The sequence below is a fragment of the Puma concolor genome, chromosome D3, assembly GCF_028749965.1.
Source record: "Puma concolor isolate L17-30 chromosome D3, mPumCon1.1.hap2, whole genome shotgun sequence".
NCBI classification, from domain to species: domain Eukaryota; kingdom Metazoa; phylum Chordata; class Mammalia; order Carnivora; family Felidae; genus Puma; species Puma concolor.
The window spans coordinates 26,849,786-26,870,989 of record NC_141678.1 but is presented as its reverse complement, the minus strand read 5'-3'; the positions used below and the strand labels follow the sequence as shown (position 1 = coordinate 26,870,989).

Below are 21,204 nucleotides of genomic sequence, written 5' to 3'. Positions count from 1 at the left end.
ATGAATGGCCTTCAGGGAAAGAGTGCTCTGTATTGCTGGTAGGAGTCTTTCTATGTATAGAACGGTGGCGGTGTTCTTGCCTCTTTCCCACTAAGGTGAACATTCAAAATGTAATTTGTTCTGACCTTTCGGTTGTTATTCCATTCTTGGGCAGAGGCAATTTGTGCCAGTGACTTGGTGATTCAAGAGCTGTGCGTGGTTGTCAGTTCTTAGAAATAGATGTTCCAGTGCAATCAATTTGGGACCTAGAAGCTGCCCCAAATCCGGCATTGTGAAATGTTTTGAACGGAGAGCCCAGTAGATCTCTTTGGGTTCAGACAATCCCGGTTTTTACACGCAATGTGTTCTTAGAGACAGCGTCTCAAAAGTGCTTTTCAGTATGCTGAACTTGGCTTTGCCAAACATGTGCTTGGACAAGACAGGAACTGTTGGCTAAGGCTCGAAGCAGGGACATGTAGGTCTTTATCTGACAGTGGGCGGCAAAGCACAGTAGGAAATGCATAGTGGGGGAGAACAGGATGCTTGGGGTCTCCGTAGCCCTGAGGAGGGAAAGAGAAGGTTTATTACTTCCATGAGCTAGCAACGTAACAACTACCATTTATTGAGATTTCCCTTCTCCCGGGCACTTTGCATCATGAGTGCATTTGTTCCCCGTGACAGTGCAGCCTGGTGAGTGACGTAGCCTCATCCGGACAGTTAGGGACCTCTGCCCCAGGTGACAGCCGAAGCGTAGTCCAGAATGGGGTCCTTTCCTCTTTGCTCTGCCGTTGTGCCAACACGAATAAGGAACACCCTCACCCCTTCTGCAATTTTTCCTTTGGGGAAAAATCACTTTGCGGGCCATGTCTATCGGCTGCTGGTGCAGCGTTTGAAAAGTCAGGACCGTCCTCAGAGACTGATAGAGAACAGCTCTTCCTCTGGGATGTGGCAAAGCGGTAATTATCACTAAGTGGATAAGCAGTTTTTTCCTTACTTCCCATGAGGAGCTCGAGGGTTAAATGCCCGTTCTGTTCAACGCAAGAGGCGCAACCTTGCAACCTTGCCGCCAAGAAATCGGTGTAATAGACCGCCTCTCCCCTCCTCTCCCCAACCCGGTCCCCAAACAGGATTTCTGTGGGGGTTATTATTCGGAAAAGAGAGCGGCCCCCGTCCCCCACCCCCGCCGAATTGTTCCATTCTGGGGAAAGGGGTAAAGGGACACAACAATATTTTTGGCTTTCTTCGCGATAAAAATCACTTTCTCCCGCAAACAGTTTTCCTTTGCTGGTGAACCATGTGTCTGAGGAATGCTGATATTTTGATGAAGATGTGTATGCGTGGTGGTCTTCTCTGTCCTTGTCCTCCTCTGGACTTTGGCAGTGGGGCAATGGAGACCTTGGAGGGGCGACTTCCACTTGAGTGTTGTGAACTCATTTGCATGTTTAGAAACTTGCACACTAATGAGGCCCTGACCTGCTTCTGCTTCTCCTGGTTCCGGAGTCTTTGTTCTTTATTTTTGTCATCGATCAGCACTCCCACCCCCTGGGCCATACGTGATTGCCCTGCAGGTCTACAATAAACTGTGGGGGGGGGGGGGCGGGGGGGGGGGGAGAAGTAATACCTTGGCTCCCCATACCCTGTAAATGTTTCTTCTAATTTTGGAAGTCTTCTCCTGGGTCATCTATGCTTCAGCCTCAGCACGGAGCATCTGCAGGCCGTAGAACTTTCTATGTGGGGCATGACAGAGAGGACAGACTCTGTCATTGGTGTTTTGTGACAGTCAGCCTCCACATAGACCTGTACGCTTGCTGGCTGCCGTTTCCTTCTTCCAGGGTCTCAGGAGTCTAGGAAAAGGTGATGATATGAAAGTACCTAGGCCCAATTTTCATCCCTAGTGAACTTGTAGGTCAGCTGTTTCATTTCTGGGCTCGTTTTCCTGTGCCCTCCTTATCACCTGCCACACTATGATACAGTTCTAGATCAGGAACCAGGAAATATGGACCAGATTCCATTGGCAACTTACCACAGGCCCTTGATAAGTCACTTAAATTCACTGTATTTAGTTTTTCCTAGCTGTATAATATGATATCTATTCATTTGTGATCATAAAATGTCCCCTTCCCCCCCCCCCCCCCAATCTCTGGGCATATTCTCTGGGCAAATATATATATATATATATATATATATATATATATATATATATGTATTTTAATGTTTTATTATTTTTGAGAGAAAGAGAGAGAGCATGAGCAGGGGAAGGTCAGAGAGAGAGGGAGACTCAGAACCCAAAGCAGGCTCCAGGCTCTGAGCTGTCGGCACAGAGCCCGACACGGGGCTTGAAATCATGAACCGTGAGATCATGACCTGAGCCCAAGTCGGACGCTTAACCGACTGAGCCACCCAGGTGCCCCAATATATATATATATTTTTAAAATTAGGTCATTTATTTTGAGAGAGAGAGAGAGAGAGAGGTCGAGGGAGGGGCAGAGAGAGGGAGAGAGAGGGAGAGAGATAATCCCAGGCAGGCTTCGCACTGTGCTATCAGCATGGAGACCAACGCGGGGCTCCATCCCAAGAACCATGAGATCGTGACCTGAGCCGAAACCAAGAGTTGGACGCTCAACCGACTGAGCCACCAGCCACCCCATACAATGTATTTGTAAACAAGAGAGGACATTAATTTCACACAGTCACAACTCAGAAAAAGATTGGACGAAATATTAAAAGGTGATTTTTCTTTAATTTATACCATGGGTGGTCGTTGTAGGGATTAGATGCAGCACAAAATGTAACACCTTAAGAAAGTACCAAGTAGTAGCCGATAAAAGGCAGCATTGCGTGGAGCCCCTGTGCCACGTGCTCTGCAGAAGCAGGTTGGGAGACAGGATTTCTGAAAAGTTGATATGTTGACCCAGGCAGCAAAGAGCAGATGTTGACCTTTAGACACATAAGTAAGTGAATTTCCCAGATTTCTTCTGTTTTCTTCTAGCATTGGTGGCACTATGTGTCTAGAACCTTGCATACATGCTACCTCACTCAGTTCTTTTTAATTTTTTTTAATGTTTATTTATTTTTGAGAGAGACAAAGAGCATAAGCAGGGAGGGCCAGAGAGAGAAGGAGACACAGAATCGGAAGCAGGCTCCAGGCTCCGAGCTGGAGCCACGTCAGCACAGAGCCCGACGTGGGGCTCGAACTCAGGAACCGCGAGATCATGACCTGAGCCGAAGTCAGACGCTTAACTGAGTGAGCCACCCAGGCGCCCTTCACTCGGTTCTTTTTCTTTCTTTTCTTCCTCCCCACCTTTACTCTACCCTCCCTCTTTTTCTTCTTTCCATCCATCCTCCCACCCACCCATCCATCCTTCCATCTCTTCTTTCCTCCCACCCATCCATCCATCTTTCCATGTTTCCTTCCTTCCTTCCTTCCATCCATCCATCCATCCATCCATCCATTCTTTCTTCTTTTCATCCTCCTTCTTTTCATCCATCCATCCATCCATCCATCCGTCCATCCGGCTCTGGGCTATGTTGGCTTCAATACATAAGAGTTCATAAGCATTGCTATTCTTAAATACAGATAACTAAACAATTAGGAGAATTAGCTCATCCTTTAGAGGCCTTTGCTTCAGTAAAATGAACCAAAATCACAGCCTAAAAGCAGCTGGCTTCAGTGTATTGAGCATAAGGTGATTCATTTCAGTATTCCTTAGACATTAACAGATTGCATGTTAATAACATAGCATTGTAGTATCTCATGTTTGAAAAGATCTTGGAGGGCATCCAATTTAGTCATGCATTGGATGGGTGACTTCCCTGTCTGACGTCCAGGCAGGGTCATCTCCGAGGAACATCTTTGGAAGCTCTGTGATGTTGGAAAGCTCTCTTGCAATTAGTTCTGTGCACTGATGTTTTGCTGTCCTTTCATGGTTGTACAAACAAGTTTAGTCCCTGAAAAAGTGACAGATTTTCTGATATCTGAAGGCAGCTACCCTATCCCACAGTGGCTTTTACAGGAAGCTGTCCCCAGTCCTTTTAGTCACTCCCCAAATCAAGCTGAAGTCTGCACGCTGCTCTCTGTAATCTGTGCCCATCAGTCTGACTATGACCCGGCTGAGTCAGAATATTAAGGTTTAAGAAGACTGAAAAGATACCTGTAGAATTCCTCTGCTTAATTCAGTGGTGGCAAAACCAGTGAAAAATCCTATTCCAAGTGTGTGGTTGAATCTCTCTCAAGTTCCGTTATGGGGAGAAAATTTTTGGTTCCTCTGATGATTTGAGATTCATCACACCAGCTTGATTAGGGGATTAACATTTCCATTAGTCAGAATTTAGAAGCTACGGTGGGTACCAGGTGTCTTTTGACATTGTCTCCCACTTGCTGAGTGCCAACTTCGAGGCCCTGTGTACATTCTTAGAAAATTGTGGGCTAAAATATTTTTAGGAAGAAAACGAGCTTCAATTATGCCAAAAAAGCGCCTTTTTCTGAGGATTTTAGGGCTAATGTTTCATATATTCAAAAACTTACACCTACAGTTCCATTAGGAGTCTTCTGGGGAAGGCAGCAAGCATATCTTCATTTTCAGCAATAGAACTTGACTGGGGAACGAGCTCTTGGTATTTGTGCTTTTGTAATTAAGTCAGTCCATTGTTCTTTATTCTCGATCTAGAAAGATCACTGTGGTTATATTTTCAGGGCACTGTCAATTTTCTATGTCTGCATTGCTTTTGATGAGGGTTTAAGTTAAAAATGAACTAGAAGTTACATGGGAAGGCATTTACACAGCTGTTAAATACCGCAGACTTTCATTTTGCAACGTGAATGTCTAAAGCTGAGATGACATTTTCAGATGTGTCTTCTTTTCAACATATGAGGCTTTTGCTACTTGGTTAGGGGTGGGGGTGGTAAGGGAGGTGTCTGTATTCCATTTAGAAACAACTAACCCTAACCGGTAAGGTCAAGGGATTTTAATATTCATCTTTCATGGGCCATTCTTTTTTCAACTACGTTTACTATTTCTTTTCTTATAGTATAATGACACGCTAATTAAGCAGTGGCTCTTGGAATCACAGTTAAGTATAGAGTAGAGTGTAAAAGTTTGTGCTATCCTCTCTGTTCCATTTAGGACCTGCTTCCTTCTGTTTGGTCTCCACTGGCAGTAGAGGAAGGCTTATTATTTATGCAAAATGTCGCAACTAGAATTGGCCTAGAAGGGGGAGGTGTTTTCTTCACCTTAGCAGTTCTGTGCAGATTCTGTGCTGTCAGAGCAGAGCCTGATGCGGGGCTTGAACTCACAAACCGTGAGATCCTGACCTGAGCTGTGATCAAGGGTCAGCCGCTTCACCGACTGAGCCACCCAGGCGCCCCTGCACATTAGCAGTTTCTAAACCTTGAGCGAGAGGGGATACTTAGGTTCATGACCTACCCCCCTGCCCCCAAAGAAGTGTGACGGTTTTTGTGGTCCAGGGTTTCTTAGGGTTTAATCATTTGATTGGTTTTTTATTCCACAAGGAAAACCAGCCAGTTTTTCTGTGTTTCTGTTGTTCAAATAACGTGCCCTGTTTAGTGGGGAACTGGCGTTCAAATTATTCTAAAAAAAAGTCAAGTTATGCTATAAGAAAAGCTTATTTTTTCTGACTGTTTCATACCAGGAAAGCTTAATGAGGTAGATCGTGGAAACTCACACTCCTTCATGTGAGATTAGAGTTTTAGGGTAAGTGTCGTGGCTTATGATTAATCATCCCCTGACCATCCAGGGATCTAGGGTAGGGTCGATGATGGCGGATTGCCACTATATAGTCAACACGAATCTCCCGGGAGCCCAGATGCTGGAAGGCTGTGTGACCAGAGCATTCTCTCCTGTGTGTTGCCCTTGTAGAGGTGAAGTGGCCCTCCGAAGGTAGCAGAGCCATCACAGGCTATAGCCCGATGGGTCGGAAGGGTCTAGCCTCAGGTTCGTCAGTTTTAGGAGCTGGGACCTAGTCATTTCTCCATGGGATGGCTTTACGCTGGATGTGACGTGCATGAATTCCCCAGCAGTGATGGCATCTGGGTGTCCTTCCGTGTTGCCTTGTTTCCTGTTCTCACTGGGGGGCAGACCTCCCCTGGGTTGGAGAACACAGTTACAGCTAGTGCCTGCCAGCCAGCCCAGGAAACTTTGGCATTTCTCTGCCCTTTGTGTGATGTATTGATTTAAAGTTTTTACTCTCAGAGGGCAAGCTTGCTTCTTTATTTTCAGATTCTTGGAAACGGCTCTCCAGTATTTCATCATCTCCATTTTAGAAGGAGGCAGTTCAGGTCCAGAGAGAAGCTAATTGCTCAAGATCACATTGATAGCCAAGGGCTTAAAGCTCTGTGCATTTTAATAGACACCTACAGACTATCTTTTGCCATATGAATCACCTAAGCAAAGAAAATTCCTAGATGTGGGTAGAGGAGGGGTGTCAATTTCAGATACTACCAACACAGTTTGAAAATGAATTGTCCTCACCGTAAGGGTTATCAACTACAGGCATCTGGTAAGGGGCTTACATATCATTTCACTGGTGATGTTGATTGAATAATAAATATGTGAATAATTCCTTAAAAGATAAGATGTCATAAATGTCATGTTTGGTAATAGGATTAGTTATCATTAATGATGACCGTGTTACAAATTGAGAAAAGCTACACGTCAGTATTTTTGATCTTAATGTTTTCTTACCCCAAGCATCTTTTTGTAATCTCACATATGCCCTGATCTTTAAAAAACAAAACCTGAAATTCTCTCTCTCCATCAGCAGGTACATGGATACCCTTGGCTCGAGCACACTTGTCCGTTTACTCTAGATACATAAAGGATTTTTCGCATTAAACTTGTTAGCAGTACATTCTACATTGTGATGGAAAACTAATGAAACAGGTTGCACATTTAACCTTCACACAGAAAGGCTGTGGGCATCATACTGGGACAGAGTTGTGTTTGTCAGGAACACATTAGTGAGTCCCTTTACAACTTGCCCTCTGCTCCTGCTGAGACATGTTCGGCTTGTCCTTGGTAGTAGTGAAGAGATGCTTCTCAGTGCTCTGAATTGCTGCATGATACATCGTAAAACCGCTGTTTACCTAACCCTGTGTTCGTAATCACAAGCCCGGCGCAGTGGGTATGCTGACCTGTGCCTCTTTGGGGTCGTAGGATAGACCCCTGGAAGTAAGAGAGGGGCATTCTCAGTTTCGCGAGACGATGCCAAATTGTCCTGTATGTTTTAAGGATAAATAGGGCTGCGTTCAGAAGTGTTAATGTTATTGTTCATTTAAAATCATTTCATATAGACTATCTAAATACAGCTGGGTAATAAGAACTGAGATTTTATTAAAAAAATTTTTTTTGACGTTTTTATTTATTATTGAGAGACAGAGAGACACAGAGCGTGAGCAGGGGAGGGGTAGAGAGAGAGGGAGATACAGAATCTGAAGCAGGCTCCAGGCTCCGAGCTGTCAGCACAGAGCCCGATGCGGGGCTCAAACTCACCAACCGTGAGATCATGACCTGAGCCGAAGTTGGAGGCTTAACCAACTGAGCCACCCTGGTGCCTCTAGAAGTGAGATTTTAAATGTAAATGAAGAGAGGAGTGTGAGACAAGAGCTAAGTAAAAACCCTATAAGGTTAAATTCAAATTGGAAAGTCATTTTATTTTTTTGTTCTTTGAAACAGTTTCTTTTAAGTTTATTTATTCTGAAAGAGAGAAGGCATGAGGGGGAAGGACAGAGAGAGAGGGAGAGACAGAGAATCTGTGCTGTCAGTGTGGAGCCCGACTCAGGACTTGATCTCACCAACTGTGGGATCATGACCTGAGCTGAAACCAAGAGTTGGATGTTTAACCAGCCAAGCTACCCAGGTGCCCCAGAAAGTCATTTTAAATTCATGGTTTTTTCTTTTCTTTTCTTTTCTTTTCTTTTCTTTTCTTTTCTTTTCTTTTCTTTTCTTTTCTTTCCTTTTCTTTTCTTTCCTTTTCTTTTGTCTTACCACATATGTGTATGTCTTAGCCCCAGTCATGGAAAAGCCCAAGAAACAACTGCTGTCCCATCCTTGTAGGTACCCAGCGCAAACACACCTGCCCTGAGGGGTGGGCAGGGTCTCGGCAAGAAGAACCCGGAACTTCTGGTATCTGTTGTATTAGAAAAAGGAGCCATCCGAGGGGTGGGGTGGGCACGATGTCTAACAAATGCAGAGGCCGGAAGAAGGGGTCCCCACTGGCTATCAAAGGAATATGGCCGCGGTTGATTAAAATATTCTGAATATATTCCAGCCCTTGCGCTGGGCAGAACACTAGCCCCTTCCCCCACCAAATGTCCATGACCTAATCCTCAGAACCTGCGACTATGTGAACATTACTTGGCAAGAAGATTGCAGATGTAATTCAGGCAGCTGATGTTGCAGACTTTAAGATAAAGAGATTATTATCCTGAGTTATCTGGCTGGGCCCAGAACAATAGCGAGGAAGCGAGGCGGGTCAGAGTCAGAGTGAGGTAGCTTGAGAAGGAATATCTGACATTTGCTGGCTTTGATGGTAGAATGGGGTCATGGGCCAAGGAACGTGGCGGCTTCTAGAAGCCTGCAAAGATAAGGAGACGGGTGCTCCCATAGAGCCTCCACTAGGAACAAAACTCTGCTGGCATTTTGATCTTAGCTTAGTGGGACCCATTCCAGACTTCTGACCTACAGATCTATAAGATAATACTTTTCTGTGGTTTGGAGCTACCAAGTTCGAGGTAATTTGTTATATTAGCGGTAGGAAGCTAATATATCCATGATATCCAAAAGGGAGATCCCCAAACAAAACAGATAAAAACAAGACACCTATTGGTCACCACTGGCAGTCAAAATACGGTACCAACTCTGTCCCTGAAAAGAGGCAGTCAAAAATGTGAAGCATTTAGTGCTTTTCTTGCCTTTCCTGTAAGCTACAGAGGGTGATCACAATTTTTACTTGATGGGACATAATTCTTCCTTAAGAAGATTTACAGAATGGGAATGCAAGCTGGTGCAGCCACTCTGGAAAACAGTATGGAGGTTCCTCAAAAAGTTAAAAACAGAACTACCCTACAGCCCAGCAATTGCACTACTAGGCATTTATCCAAGGGATACAGGTGTGCTGTTTCGAAGGGGCACATGCACCCCGATGTTTGTAGCAGTGCTATCAACAATAGCCAAAGTATGGGAAGAGCCCAACTGTCCACCGATGGATGAATGGATAAAGAAAATGTGGTATATATATATATATATATATATATATATATATATACACACACACACACAACGGCGTATTACTTGGCAATCAAAAAGAATGAAATCTTGCCATTTGCAACTACGTGGATGGAACTAGAAGGTATTATGCTAAGTGAAGTTAGTCAGTCAGAGAAAGACAAATATCGTATGACTTCACTCATATGAGGACTTTAAGAGACAAAACAGATGAACATAAGGGAAGGGAAACAAAAATAATATAAAACCAAGGAGGGGGACAAAACATAAGAGACTCTTAAATACAGAGAACAAACTGAGGGTTGCTGGAGGGGTTGGGGGAGGGGGGATGGGCTAAATGGGTCAGGGGCACTAAGGAATCTACTCCTGAAATCATTGTTGCCCTAGATGCTAATTTGGATGTAAACTTAAAAAAATAAAATTAAAATAATAAAAAAAAATAAAAACTCATTGATTGGTTAAAAAAAAGAAAAAAGAAGATTTACAGCAAGTGAACGTGGCAAGGATGATGGAATTGGGAGAGTCACCATGTTGCAACTCTTTTTTTTTTTTTTTTTAATTTTTTTTTTTCAACGTTTATTTATTTTTGGGACAGAGAGAGACAGAGCATGAATGGGCGAGGGGCAGAGAGAGAGGGAGACACAGAATCGGAAACAGGCTCCAGGCTCTGAGCCATCAGCCCAGAGCCCGACACGGGGCTTGAACTCACAGACCGCGAGATCGTGACCTGGCTGAAGTCGGACGCTTAACCGACTGCGCCACCCAGGCGCCCCCCATGTTGCAACTCTTAATGGAAGTGTTGAGGTAGGCAAAGGTCATCAGAGCATGAACCCGCTAAATGCGGTGTCGTGGGGAATTTGAAAAGGAGAAATCCGATGATCACCAGCTCAGTTGTTAAGTAATTTTCACATCACTAAGAAGAAATAACTGTACCTCCTTGGGGGGGGGGGGCAGTTTGACATACGAAGAACATCTTGTGAGTATTCCTACCCCCGGAGGTTGGACTCGAATATCATCCGGTCTTCAGAGGGAAACTTTCAGCGTCTAGGAAATACAGAGCTAGAGGAGCAGGTTGAATGACCTTAGAGGAAGCAAACAGATAAATCCGGAATAGGAGCTAGCCTCTATACAGCTTGTCTTGGTGCCCTCAGTAAGTCACTGGTTGCGAATATAAAAAGCAGGTGTCGGAGAGAAGGAGGAGCTCTTGGTTAAAGCAGATTGGAGAGAGACAGTGGTCTAATGAGTGCGCGATCCTGATTATATTAGATCCTGGCTCAAAAGACAACCCTAAGAGAATGATGGACATTTATGGACATCATGGACAGGGGAACTAGGTAGTAGATGTGCAGGAGTTATCATTATTTCTGGGGGGGGGCATTCAGGGGAGGGTCAGTATTGTTTCTATAGGGAAGGGGGTGGGAGTAATAATAGATTGTGTTTACGTAAGGAAAATGTCCCTAATTTTTAGTTTGCAAACTGAGGGAGTAAGGGTAGAATGACACGCAGTCGGAGATTCCAAGCCTTAAGATGCTTTAAAGCTTGGAGGAGAAGTTGGGGCGAGGATAAAAGTAGCCGACGAAAACCTTGGTAGCTACTCAGGAGGCGTGGGAGGACGGTTACCAGGGCTCACTCTACTATGCTCTTCTGCATGTTTGAACATTTTCATTATGATCTTTCAAAACAACAAAGTAGATGGCTAGGCCTGAGGATCGCAGTTAGAGGCTTGCAGGGCTGATGGAAACTTCGGTTGGCCCGATGTCATGGGTAGGAGCACTGGTGACTTAGGACCTAAACTCCGGTGATGGCATATGCAAGATGTGCTGCGTCTCCAGTAAGTTAGTCTGCGGGAGGGTGGCGTGCTTTTTGGAAACCACGGTAGGGCGGCTCAAAAAGAAACCCCGTGACACCGATCGCAAAGATGTGGGCAGAGGTTTAGTCAACTCACTCGTAGCCAGAGTCCTGACCAATCCCAAGTGGTGTGGACAGATTTACAACCTGTTGACCTGCAGACTTCTCGGGGAACGATGAAGGGGGAGCAGAAGCCATAAAGAAGGATTTCCAAGAGGCAAAGCAGGGTAAGAAATGAAACTTTAGAAAACTATGTCCATTTACCCCTGAACACAAAAGACTTCCCTGAACTTTGTGAATATCATTCAAATCATAGCTCTGATGTTTAAATTTAGCAGGAAAAAAAAATAACCCTTGCTATTTAAGATGATCTACCCTGTAAGCATCTTTCCAAAGCCTAATGAAACTCTACGATCCAGTCTCTGTTACTGAAATGACTTGAAAGCTTTCTGGTTTTTTTTTAAAAAAAAATTTTTTTTTTCAACGTTTATTTATTTTTGGGACAGAGAGAGACAGAGCATGAACGGGGGAGGGGCAGAGAGAGAGAGGGAGACACAGAATCGGAAACAGGCTCCAGGTTCTGAGCCATCAGCCCAGAGCCCGACGCGGGGCTTGAACTCACGGACCGCGAGATCGTGACCTGGCTGAAGTCGGACGCTTAACCGACTGCGCCACGCAGGCGCCCCTGGTTTTTTTTTTTAATGTTTATTTATGTCTGAGACAGAGACAGAGCATGAGTGGGGGAGGGGCAGAGAGAGAGAGAGGGAGACACAGAATCGGAAGCAGGCTCCAGGCTCTGAGCCATCAGCTCAGAGCCCGACATGGGGCTCGAACTCACGGACCGTGAGATCATGACCTGAGCCAAAGTCGGTGGCCCAACCGAGTGAGCCACCCAGGCACTCCTACAGCTTTCTGTTTTTAGGTCATTTGAATATTAATTTGTCAAAACATTTCAAAATAATTACTTTAAAATTGGTCTTTTCTAATGTGTTGCTCTAAACCTGACCTCACTAACTACCATAATTACCAACAAGACCTGTATGTGAGAAACACAAAACTTTATTTAAAGGCCAAGAAAGCCTGGATAAATGGAGTGCCACAGGATCTTTGCAGATAGGAAGACTCAGTTTGGGAAGATGTCAGTTCTCTTCAAAAGAATCTGAATCCAAGGCAATCCCAGTCAAAACCCAAACGAGAATTTCAAAGGACTTGAAAGGTGATTCACGTTCATCTAGAAGAGAAGAATGGACAAAAATAACCAATGACATTTTGAAAAAAATGAAACAGTGGGGATCTGCTCTGTCTAAAAGAAAACATTGCTATAGCAGTTACAAGTGTGGTTGTGGTGCAGACATAGACACACATCCAGGGCACAACAAGCCTTGTGTGTATGTGTATGTGTGTATATACGTAATGTATACAAACACACATATTTAAAAAAATTTTTTTAAGTTTATTCATTTTTCAGAGAGACGGAGAGACAGAATGTGAGCAGGGGAGGAGCAGAGAGAGAGGGAGACACAGAATCCGAAGCAGGCTCCAGACTCTGAGCTGTCAGCTGAGAGCCTGACGTGGGGCTTGAACTCAGGAATCATGAGATCATGATCTGAGCCGACTGAGCCACCCAGGCGCCCCTACGAGCACACGTATTATATGTGAGTTTGGTTTATGAACAAAGGTGACATTTTGAGTCTGGTGGGGAAAGCCTGGTGTGTGATCTGGCAAAGTTACAATCCCTCCACATTGTACGAAAAAAGAAATTCCAGAGTGTTCGATGAGATCATCACAAAACTATTAAAAACAGAAAAATATGAGAGAATGTATTTTCATTGCTCTGGAGTATGATAAAGGGTTCTTGTAAGCAAACTGCCCCGCCCCCCAGCCTGTAAAGGAGATCAGCGGCTATGATCATGCGGACTTCTTGTGGGACAGTGGGTATCTTATACCAAATTGAGAGTCAAGTCAAAGAAAATTTACCTTGGCTGATTTTCTGTGGAGCCTATTTTAGTGTGTGAATCTGTTTGCCCAGACAGTGACCGGTTTACGTTGCCTCAGGGAAGAGTGGGGGACAGTAGGTCACGGTGGCGTTTGGGGGACGAGGAAGTACAGTGACTTATGTCCAATGAGTCAGCATTCTTACCGGTGGTAGAAACAAAATGTCATCTGTGAGTCCATGGAAAGGAAGTGTTTGCTTTAAAAAAAGCCACGAAAGGGTGCCTGGGTGGCTCAGTCGGTTTGGCTCAGGTCATGATCTCATGGTTCGTGGGTTCAAGCCCCACATTGGGCTCTGTGCTGACAGCCCAGAGCCTTCTTGGATTCTCTGTCTCATTCTGTCTGTGCCCCTCCCCTGCTCGCACGCTCTCTCTCTCTCTCTCTCTCAAAAATAAATAAACATTAAAGACAAAAAAAGCCATGAAAGGCTGAAATTAATCTCATGGGGGGTAATTTAGATACACTTTTCACATAGTTAGAAAAATAAATGAATCTAAAAGTGGGAGCTGTTTGTGGTCTGGCGTGTGTGGTGTGTGTGTCTCTGTGTGTGTGTGTTTTAATTTTTTTTTTTTCAACGTTTATTTATTTTTGGGACAGAGAGAGACAGAGCATGAACGGGGGAGGGGCAGAGAGAGAGGGAGACACAGAATCGGAAACAGGCTCCAGGCTCTGAGCCATCAGCCCAGAGCCTGACGCGGGGCTCGAACTCACGGACCGCGAGATCGTGACCTGGCTGAAGTCGGACGCTTAACCGACTGCGCCACCCAGGCGCCCCTGTGTGTGTGTGTTTTAATTGCTGTTGTCCTTTGTCCATTTGGTTCAATTATTTGGTACAGGCTGAGGTGACATGACTATGAGATCCTTCTCGAGTGGTCCCCTTGCTTTCTCTCACTTCCCCTTTGCCAGCGGCCCCTCAGATTCTATAGTTTAGTCCTGTTGAGCTGGCCGTGCAGTCCCTGCTGACTGCCACGTTGGATTGGGGCTTCTGTTCAGTCCTCTGTCACCCCTATGGACAAGGGCTCTTTTAGGGCAGAGACCGGGTCGGAGGCACGGTGCATTTCTGGCATCACACGCAGTGGCTGGCTGTCTCCTAGAAAGGATGCAGTACCTATTTCGAACGAATGAATGATTGTGTGAACCGATGATTACACTGTCTTTTCCTCCTGAGGAGGACAGGGGTCCACTGGGGACATGCTACAGCAGTGCCATGTGACGTGCAGTGGAAACCGAAGTGACTTACCTCTGCCAGAGCTGGGGACAGCATCATAGTGTCAGTGATCCCGACGTGGATCCTGGAAGACAAGGAGGTTTTCATGTAAAAAGAGGCATTCGAAGGAGTGGCATTTAGAGTCACGGAGCAGTGAGAAAATCAAGCGTGGCCGCTCTGGGAGAAAAACCATGACACGATGTGGTTGACAAGGTGGGTTGGGGCCCCATTGGAAATGCTCCCGGTAACGTGCTAAGGAGTTAGGACGTTGGGCAAAATGGGAGGCCCTTGGAGTCTTGTAAATGAGATAACTGCATGGAAAATTACCCTTGGAAACGAGGAGGATGCTCTAAGCCCTGCTATAGACTCTCCTGGCCTCTGTCCCTCCCTCCTCTGATGCTTCGCTGTAAAATGAATCTGCTCGTATGTTGTTGCTGATTCAAAAGTATTCTGAAAAATAAAGGTGAATGGGTTTTAGAATGATCATTGTAACTAATTTGAAGGGATGATTTGGGTCATGAGGTTTTAGTGGCTTTTATTAGAAGAACTGATGACCCCATAAATGTGTTCATCTCGCCAATTCTCTCTGTCCAGGGACGACTTTCGTTAAGATGATGGATTTTTACTGACCAGTGGAATTCGGGTTATGTTAGTGTCACTTTAATATCAGGTAACCTGTTGCAAAGAAAAAGGCATGAAGAGAGCTGATCTGGATTGTCAAAATATTGTAGAAAAAAACACAAAGGAGCTTAAATTCACATCTAGCGTAATTGGGTTGTGATTGTCTAAATGTAGACTGTCTCCTGCTGAAATGTTTAATGGTATGCAAATTATATGCAACCCTTCCTGCCAAAGATCTGGTGAACCGAGGAACCTTGACAAGAGTTGACATTAAACCGTCCCAGCTACTTTTACAGACCTCTTCAGAGTCTATCTGGCAGGATTCGGTGGTTTTAAATCTAGTGGCAGAGTTTCTATTGTGACTTTGGATAATGTAGCTCTATTTTGGGTGTTTAATGAGCAGTTAGTGGAAAATATTTAGTAACTACATATAAAAGAAAGCAATTTCCTTTTGGGGGAATTGAATCTTTGTATGACTGCTTAGTCATCTCATCTTAAAAAAAACTCTGCCTTCTGGGTTTCTTGGTGGTCAGTAATGGTAACCACTCATTTATGTGGTGCTTCTAACAAAGCAGTCTCTTCCCATAATTTTGCTTTATCTTCACAACTACCTTTTGCATCCTCATCTTTTGGGGGTGATATGTTACAGAGATAATTGTTTAAACTCATTTTGTTTTGGACACTAGAATAAAACAGAATTAAACCTCAAGAGAATATAGAGGCCTTTTTTAAAGTTTATTTATTTTGAGAGAGAGAGAGAGCTTGTGCACATGCACGTGCAGACCTCCCCCTTCCCTCCCCCCCCCCACATACACACACACACACACACACACACACACACACACACACACACACAGGGGAGGGACAGAGAGAAGGTGAGGCAGAATCCCAAGCAGGCTTGGAGCCATCAGCACAGAGCCTAATGCGGGACTCAAACTCAGAAACTGTGAGATCATGACCTGAGCCGAGGTCAAGAGTTGGGACACTTAACTGACTAAGCCACCCAGGCCCCCCTATAGAGGCTTTTAAAATGGGAGTTGGCTCGCTGTGTCATAAATATCGTAGTTTTCTGCTAGTGAGGTGTTCAAGTACAACTTAAGCCTACCTAGTCCTTGGCCGGTAGAGAGCAGATCTTTCAACCACTTTAGTAGTAGAAGAAAATGTTAAATTACAATACAATATTTATTATACTTACCTTGTATTTATATGGCAGGACCCCAATAGGCAGGGTTGCTGTGTCTCCAGCTAGTTGATGTTATATTAAAAGAAATCCATTAGGCCTCCCATCAATATATATGGTATTATATATAGTATATTATGCCTTATCTTGATGAGGAGGTATGTAAAGAAATGGTTCAGGAGTCTGGAGGGTTTGATTTTTTTTTTTTTTTAATTTTTTTTTTCACGTTTATTTATTTTGGGGACAGAGAGAGACAGAGCATGAACGGGGGAGGGGCAGAGAGAGAGGGAGACACAGAATCGGAAACAGGCTCCAGGCTCTGAGCCATCAGCCCAGAGCCTGACGCGGGGCTCGAACTCACGGACTGCGAGATCGTGACCTGGCTGTAGTCGGACGCTTAACTGACTGCACCACCCAGGCGCCCCTGGAGGGTTTGATTTTTAAAAAAACTTTCTTTGATGAAAATTTTAACCATGTACAGAGAGAATAGTATAATGAAATTGATGTAGCCATCACTCGGCTTTATGTGTTATCAACACACAGCCAATCGTGTTTCATCCGTACTTCCTAATTCCCTTTAGATTATTTCGAAGCAGAGCTAGACATAATCTGTCATTGCATCTGTAAAATATCTGTATCAATCCCTAAAAGATAAGAACCCTTTTAAAATATAAAAGCATAAACATGATGTAACACATTGCTGCTGCTAAATTGTAATATTTCTAAGGAAGTATTTGGCAGATATTTGGTCTGTATTCATTTTCCCAGTTTTTTATTTTAAAATGTTTAAGCATATTTATTTATTTTTAACGTTTATTTTTGAGAGACAGAGCATGAGTGGGGGAGGGTCAGAGAGAGAAGACACAGTATCCGAAGCAGGCTCCAGGCTCCGAGCTGTTAGCACAGAGCCCGACGCGGGGCTCGAATTCACGAGCTGCAAGTTCGTGACCTGACCTGAGCTGAAGTCGGATGCTCAACCGACTGAGCCACCCAGGTGCCCCCAGTTGATTTATTTATTTTGAGAGAGAGAGAGTAAGAGAGAGAGAGAGAGCATGTGCACACGAGCAGGGAGGGGAGCAGAGAGAGGGGGAGAGAATCCCCAACAAGTTCCATGCTGTCAGTGCAGAACCTGATGCAGGGCCTGATCCCTGCACTGTGAGATCATGACCTGAGCTGAAATCAAGAGCTGGACAGAAGCCACCCAGGCACCCCTCTTCAATTTTTTATAAGATTGGGTTTTTTTTGTTGTTGTTTGTTTTTTAGGTGCCCTGCCACCGTTTTCCCCTCTTGAAGTTGATTTTGCTAAAGAAATAGGGTCAGGGGTGGTAGAGAATTTCTAACACTCATGATTTTGCTGATCACATCCCGGTGATATAATTCAAAGAAAAACAACAACAACAAAAACCAACCCAGCTTTTTTGAGGTATAATTAACATGAAACACATTGCGCACATTTCGAGGGTCCAATTTGGCAAGTTTTATCTACACCTGTGAAGCCATTACCAAAATTAAGATAACGCACATATACATTTTGTCACCTTCCAACAATTGTCAATTCTCTGACACCAACTGAGTGTCCTACAGTTCAACTCAATCCTGATGCTAACTACCCAGAGTTGGCACAGCCTCCAAGTTAAGGGCTCAGCCCCACAAGACTGCCCCACTTCAGATGCCAGCTGCAAATGGGGTCCTGTAGTCTCTTTGCATTACTGCCTGGCTGACTACAAGTTTTGAGGTTCCCATGATCCTCCCCTTATGTTTGAGATTTCACTCGAACAACTCACAGAACTCAAGAAGGTGCTATACTTACAGATCATTTTATTGTAAAGGATACAACTCAGGGACTTCAAAGGGACTGTTACATAGGGCTGGGTCTTGTGGGAAGGGGTGGGGCACAGAGCGTCCCTGCCCTGTCCGGAAGCACCAGTGTCCCAGCATATCCATGGGGTCACCAGCCCGGGAGCTCTTCAGACCTCATCTTTCTAGAGTTTTTATCAAAGTTTCATTGTGTAGGTGTGATTAAATCATTGGTCGTTGGTAATTGAACTCAGTCTCCACTCTCCCAGATGTCAAGTGATGGGGCCAGTAGTTCTACCGCTCTAATCATATGGTGGGTTTCTCTGGCAACTAGCTCTGCCCTGAAGCTGTCTATGGGCCGCTAAGAGTCACCTCATTAGCATAAACTCATGTAGGGTTGAAAAGGGATTATTATGAATTAGATGCTTCTACCATAAGAAAATTCCAAGGGTTTTAGGAGTTCTGTGCCAAGTACTGGGACAAAAACCAAATATATATGTGTGTGTATATATTATTTTGCTCTGTGCTCCATCACGCAGAAGTTTGCTTCTGCCTCTTTGTAATCAGACACTGTGTTTTCTCTGTCTCTGTCTATATGTTTGTCTCTCTTTTTTAATCTGGTTTCTCTTACTCACAATCATTATTTTGAGTTCCATTAAACAGGTTAAATGAAATAGAAAAATTCCTTCAAAGACACAAGTTACCAAAGCTAATACAAGAAGAAACAGAAAATATAAATAGCCCTATATCTATGAAAGAAATGGAGTGTGTAATTTCAAAACCTTCCCACAAAGAAAATTCTAGGCTCACGTGGCTTCACTGATGAGTTCTACCAAACATTTAAGGAATAATTAACATTGTTGGGCACCAACTCATCCAGAGAATAGAGGAGAAAGGAATTATTCCCATCTCCTCTTATGAATCATAGTATCTGGATATCAAAACCAGAGAAAGCTATTGCAAAAAAAAAAAAAAAAAAGACCAGACTTCTATACTGAAAGCTATAAAATAGTGATGTGAGAAATTAAAGACCTAGAATAGTGAAGAAACATATCATACTTACGGATTCTACACTTATTATTACTAAGAGGTCAATACCCACAAACTGATCTGTAGATTCAGCACAATCCCAATCCAAGCCCCATCAGGCTTTTTCTGGGCAGAAATTTCTGGGGAAAAACTTACATGGAAATGTAACAAACCTAGGATAGCCAAAAAACGAACAAACGAACCAACCAAAAACTCCACAAAGGCAGTAAAACCAAATTGAGATACCTGATTTCAAGACATACTCTAAACCTCTAAAGTCAAGAAAATATAGTATTGATGTAAGAGTAGACATACAAATCAATGATACAGAATAGCCTAACGAAAGACCTTCCCAAATTTAGTGTTGTATCAAAAAAAGGTGCCAGGATAATTCAATGGAGTAAGGATACTTTTTTTTTTTTTTTACCCCAGCAAATGATATCGGAATAGCGAGGTATTAGGAAGAAAAAAAGAACCTTGAGGTTTTACTTTGTATCATACACAAAAATTAACCTGAAATGGATCTTAGACGTACACATTGAAGCTAGAACTTTAAAATGTCTGAAAGGAAATACCAGGTTAAAAATCTTTATTACCTTCAGATGCATAAGATTTCTTAGCGTGGTCCATCAAAGAAATAATAAATCGAGGGGCGCCTGGGTGGCGCAGTCGGTTAAGCGTCTGACTTCAGCCAGGTCACGATCTCGCGGTCCATGAGTTCGAGCCCCGCGTCAGGCTCTGGGCTGATGGCTCAGAGCCTGGAGCCTGCTTCCGATTCTGTGTCTCCCTCTCTCTCTGCCCCTCCCCCGTTCATGCTGTCTCTCTCTGTCTTAAAAATAAATAAACGTTGAAAAAAAAATGTTTAAAAAAAAAAGAAATAATAAATTGGAACTCATAGACTAGACACTTGTGCTCTTAGAAGGACTTCATGAAGGAAGTGAAGACAGGGTATGGACTGGGTGAAAATATTATGATCATATAAATCGGACACTGGACTCGATTCCAGGACATAGTCAGAAATTTTACAATTGAGTCATAAGAAAAGTAACTCAATTAAAAGGTAGGCAAAAGACTTCACCCCCATGCCTCACAGGAGATAGAAGTACTCCAATAATCGTGTCCAAACGTACTCAACATCCTTACTCATTAGCGAGATCCTAATTAAAATAAGCTACCACTACACTGCCTAACAGTGGCTAAAACCGAAAAGACTGATAACCAAAGTGTTGGCAAGGAATACGGAGCAACTGGGACTTCATGTGTTGCTGGTGGGGATGTAACGTCATACAGTCAGTTTGGGATATCATTCAGTAGGTTTTTCATAATGTTAAATATAATTAACCACGTGACCAGCAGTGGTATAATTAACCACGTGACCAACAGCCCATGAGAAATGAAAACACGTGCCCGTAAAAAGACTTACACACAGGGGCGCCTGGGTGGCGCAGTCGGTTAAGTGTCCGACTTCAACCAGGTCACGATCTCACGGTCTGTGAGTTCGAGCCCCGCGTCGGGCTCTGGGCTGATGGCTCAGAGCCTGGAGCCTGTTTCCGATTCTGTGTCTCCCTCTCTCTCTGCCCCTCGCCCGTTCATGCTCTGTCTCTCTCTGTCCCAAAAATAAATAAACGTTGAAAAAAAAAAAAAAAAAAAAGACTTACACACAGATATTTAAGGCGGCTTTATTTGCAATAGCCCCAGACTGGAGACAACCCAATTGTCTATCAACAGATGAATGGATAAATGGTGGAGTGTTCATGCAATGACATACTACTTGGCGATGAGAAGGGACTAAATACTTAGTGCACAACACTATGGATGAAGCTTGCTTATGTCATGTGAAAGAAGTGAGACACACGACAACATATTGTGTAGTTTTATTTATGTAAAATTCTCAAACTGGAGGAGGTAAACCATACTAAAAGAAAGGAGATCAGTATTTTCTTGGATCTTAGAGTATGGGGAGACTGATTGCAAAGGGGCATCTTTTGGGGTGATAGAAATATTCTACGTCTTGATTAGGGTAGTAGTTATATGTGAAAAACTCATCTGTTGGTACGCTTAAATATGCATTTAACCATATATAAATTATACCTCAGTTTGTTTAAGATTTTTTTTAACATGTATTCATTTTTGAGAGACAGAGAGAGACAGAGCGTGCATGGGGGAGGGGCAGAGAGGGCGGGAGACACAGAATCCGAAGCAGACTGCAGGCTCTGAACTATCAGCACAGAGCCCGACGCGGGGCTCAAACTCATGAACTGTGAGATCATGACCTGAGCCAAAGTCAGACACTCAACTGACTGAGCCAC

The 21,204-nt window shown here is 43.9% G+C and overlaps 1 protein-coding gene and 1 long non-coding RNA gene across 6 annotated transcripts in view; both read left to right on the top strand.

Annotated features, from left to right (window-relative positions):
• GRK3 (G protein-coupled receptor kinase 3) overlaps window positions 1-21,204 on the top strand; it is a 133,992-nt gene that overhangs the window by 4,556 nt on the left and 108,232 nt on the right. The gene's annotated exons all lie outside the window — the stretch shown is intronic.
• LOC147575431 (uncharacterized) lies at window positions 11,975-19,537 on the top strand. Its single transcript, XR_015242388.1, has 3 exons — window positions 11,975-13,598; window positions 13,830-16,259; window positions 16,500-19,537. It is a non-coding gene; the product is annotated as an uncharacterized LOC147575431 (long non-coding RNA).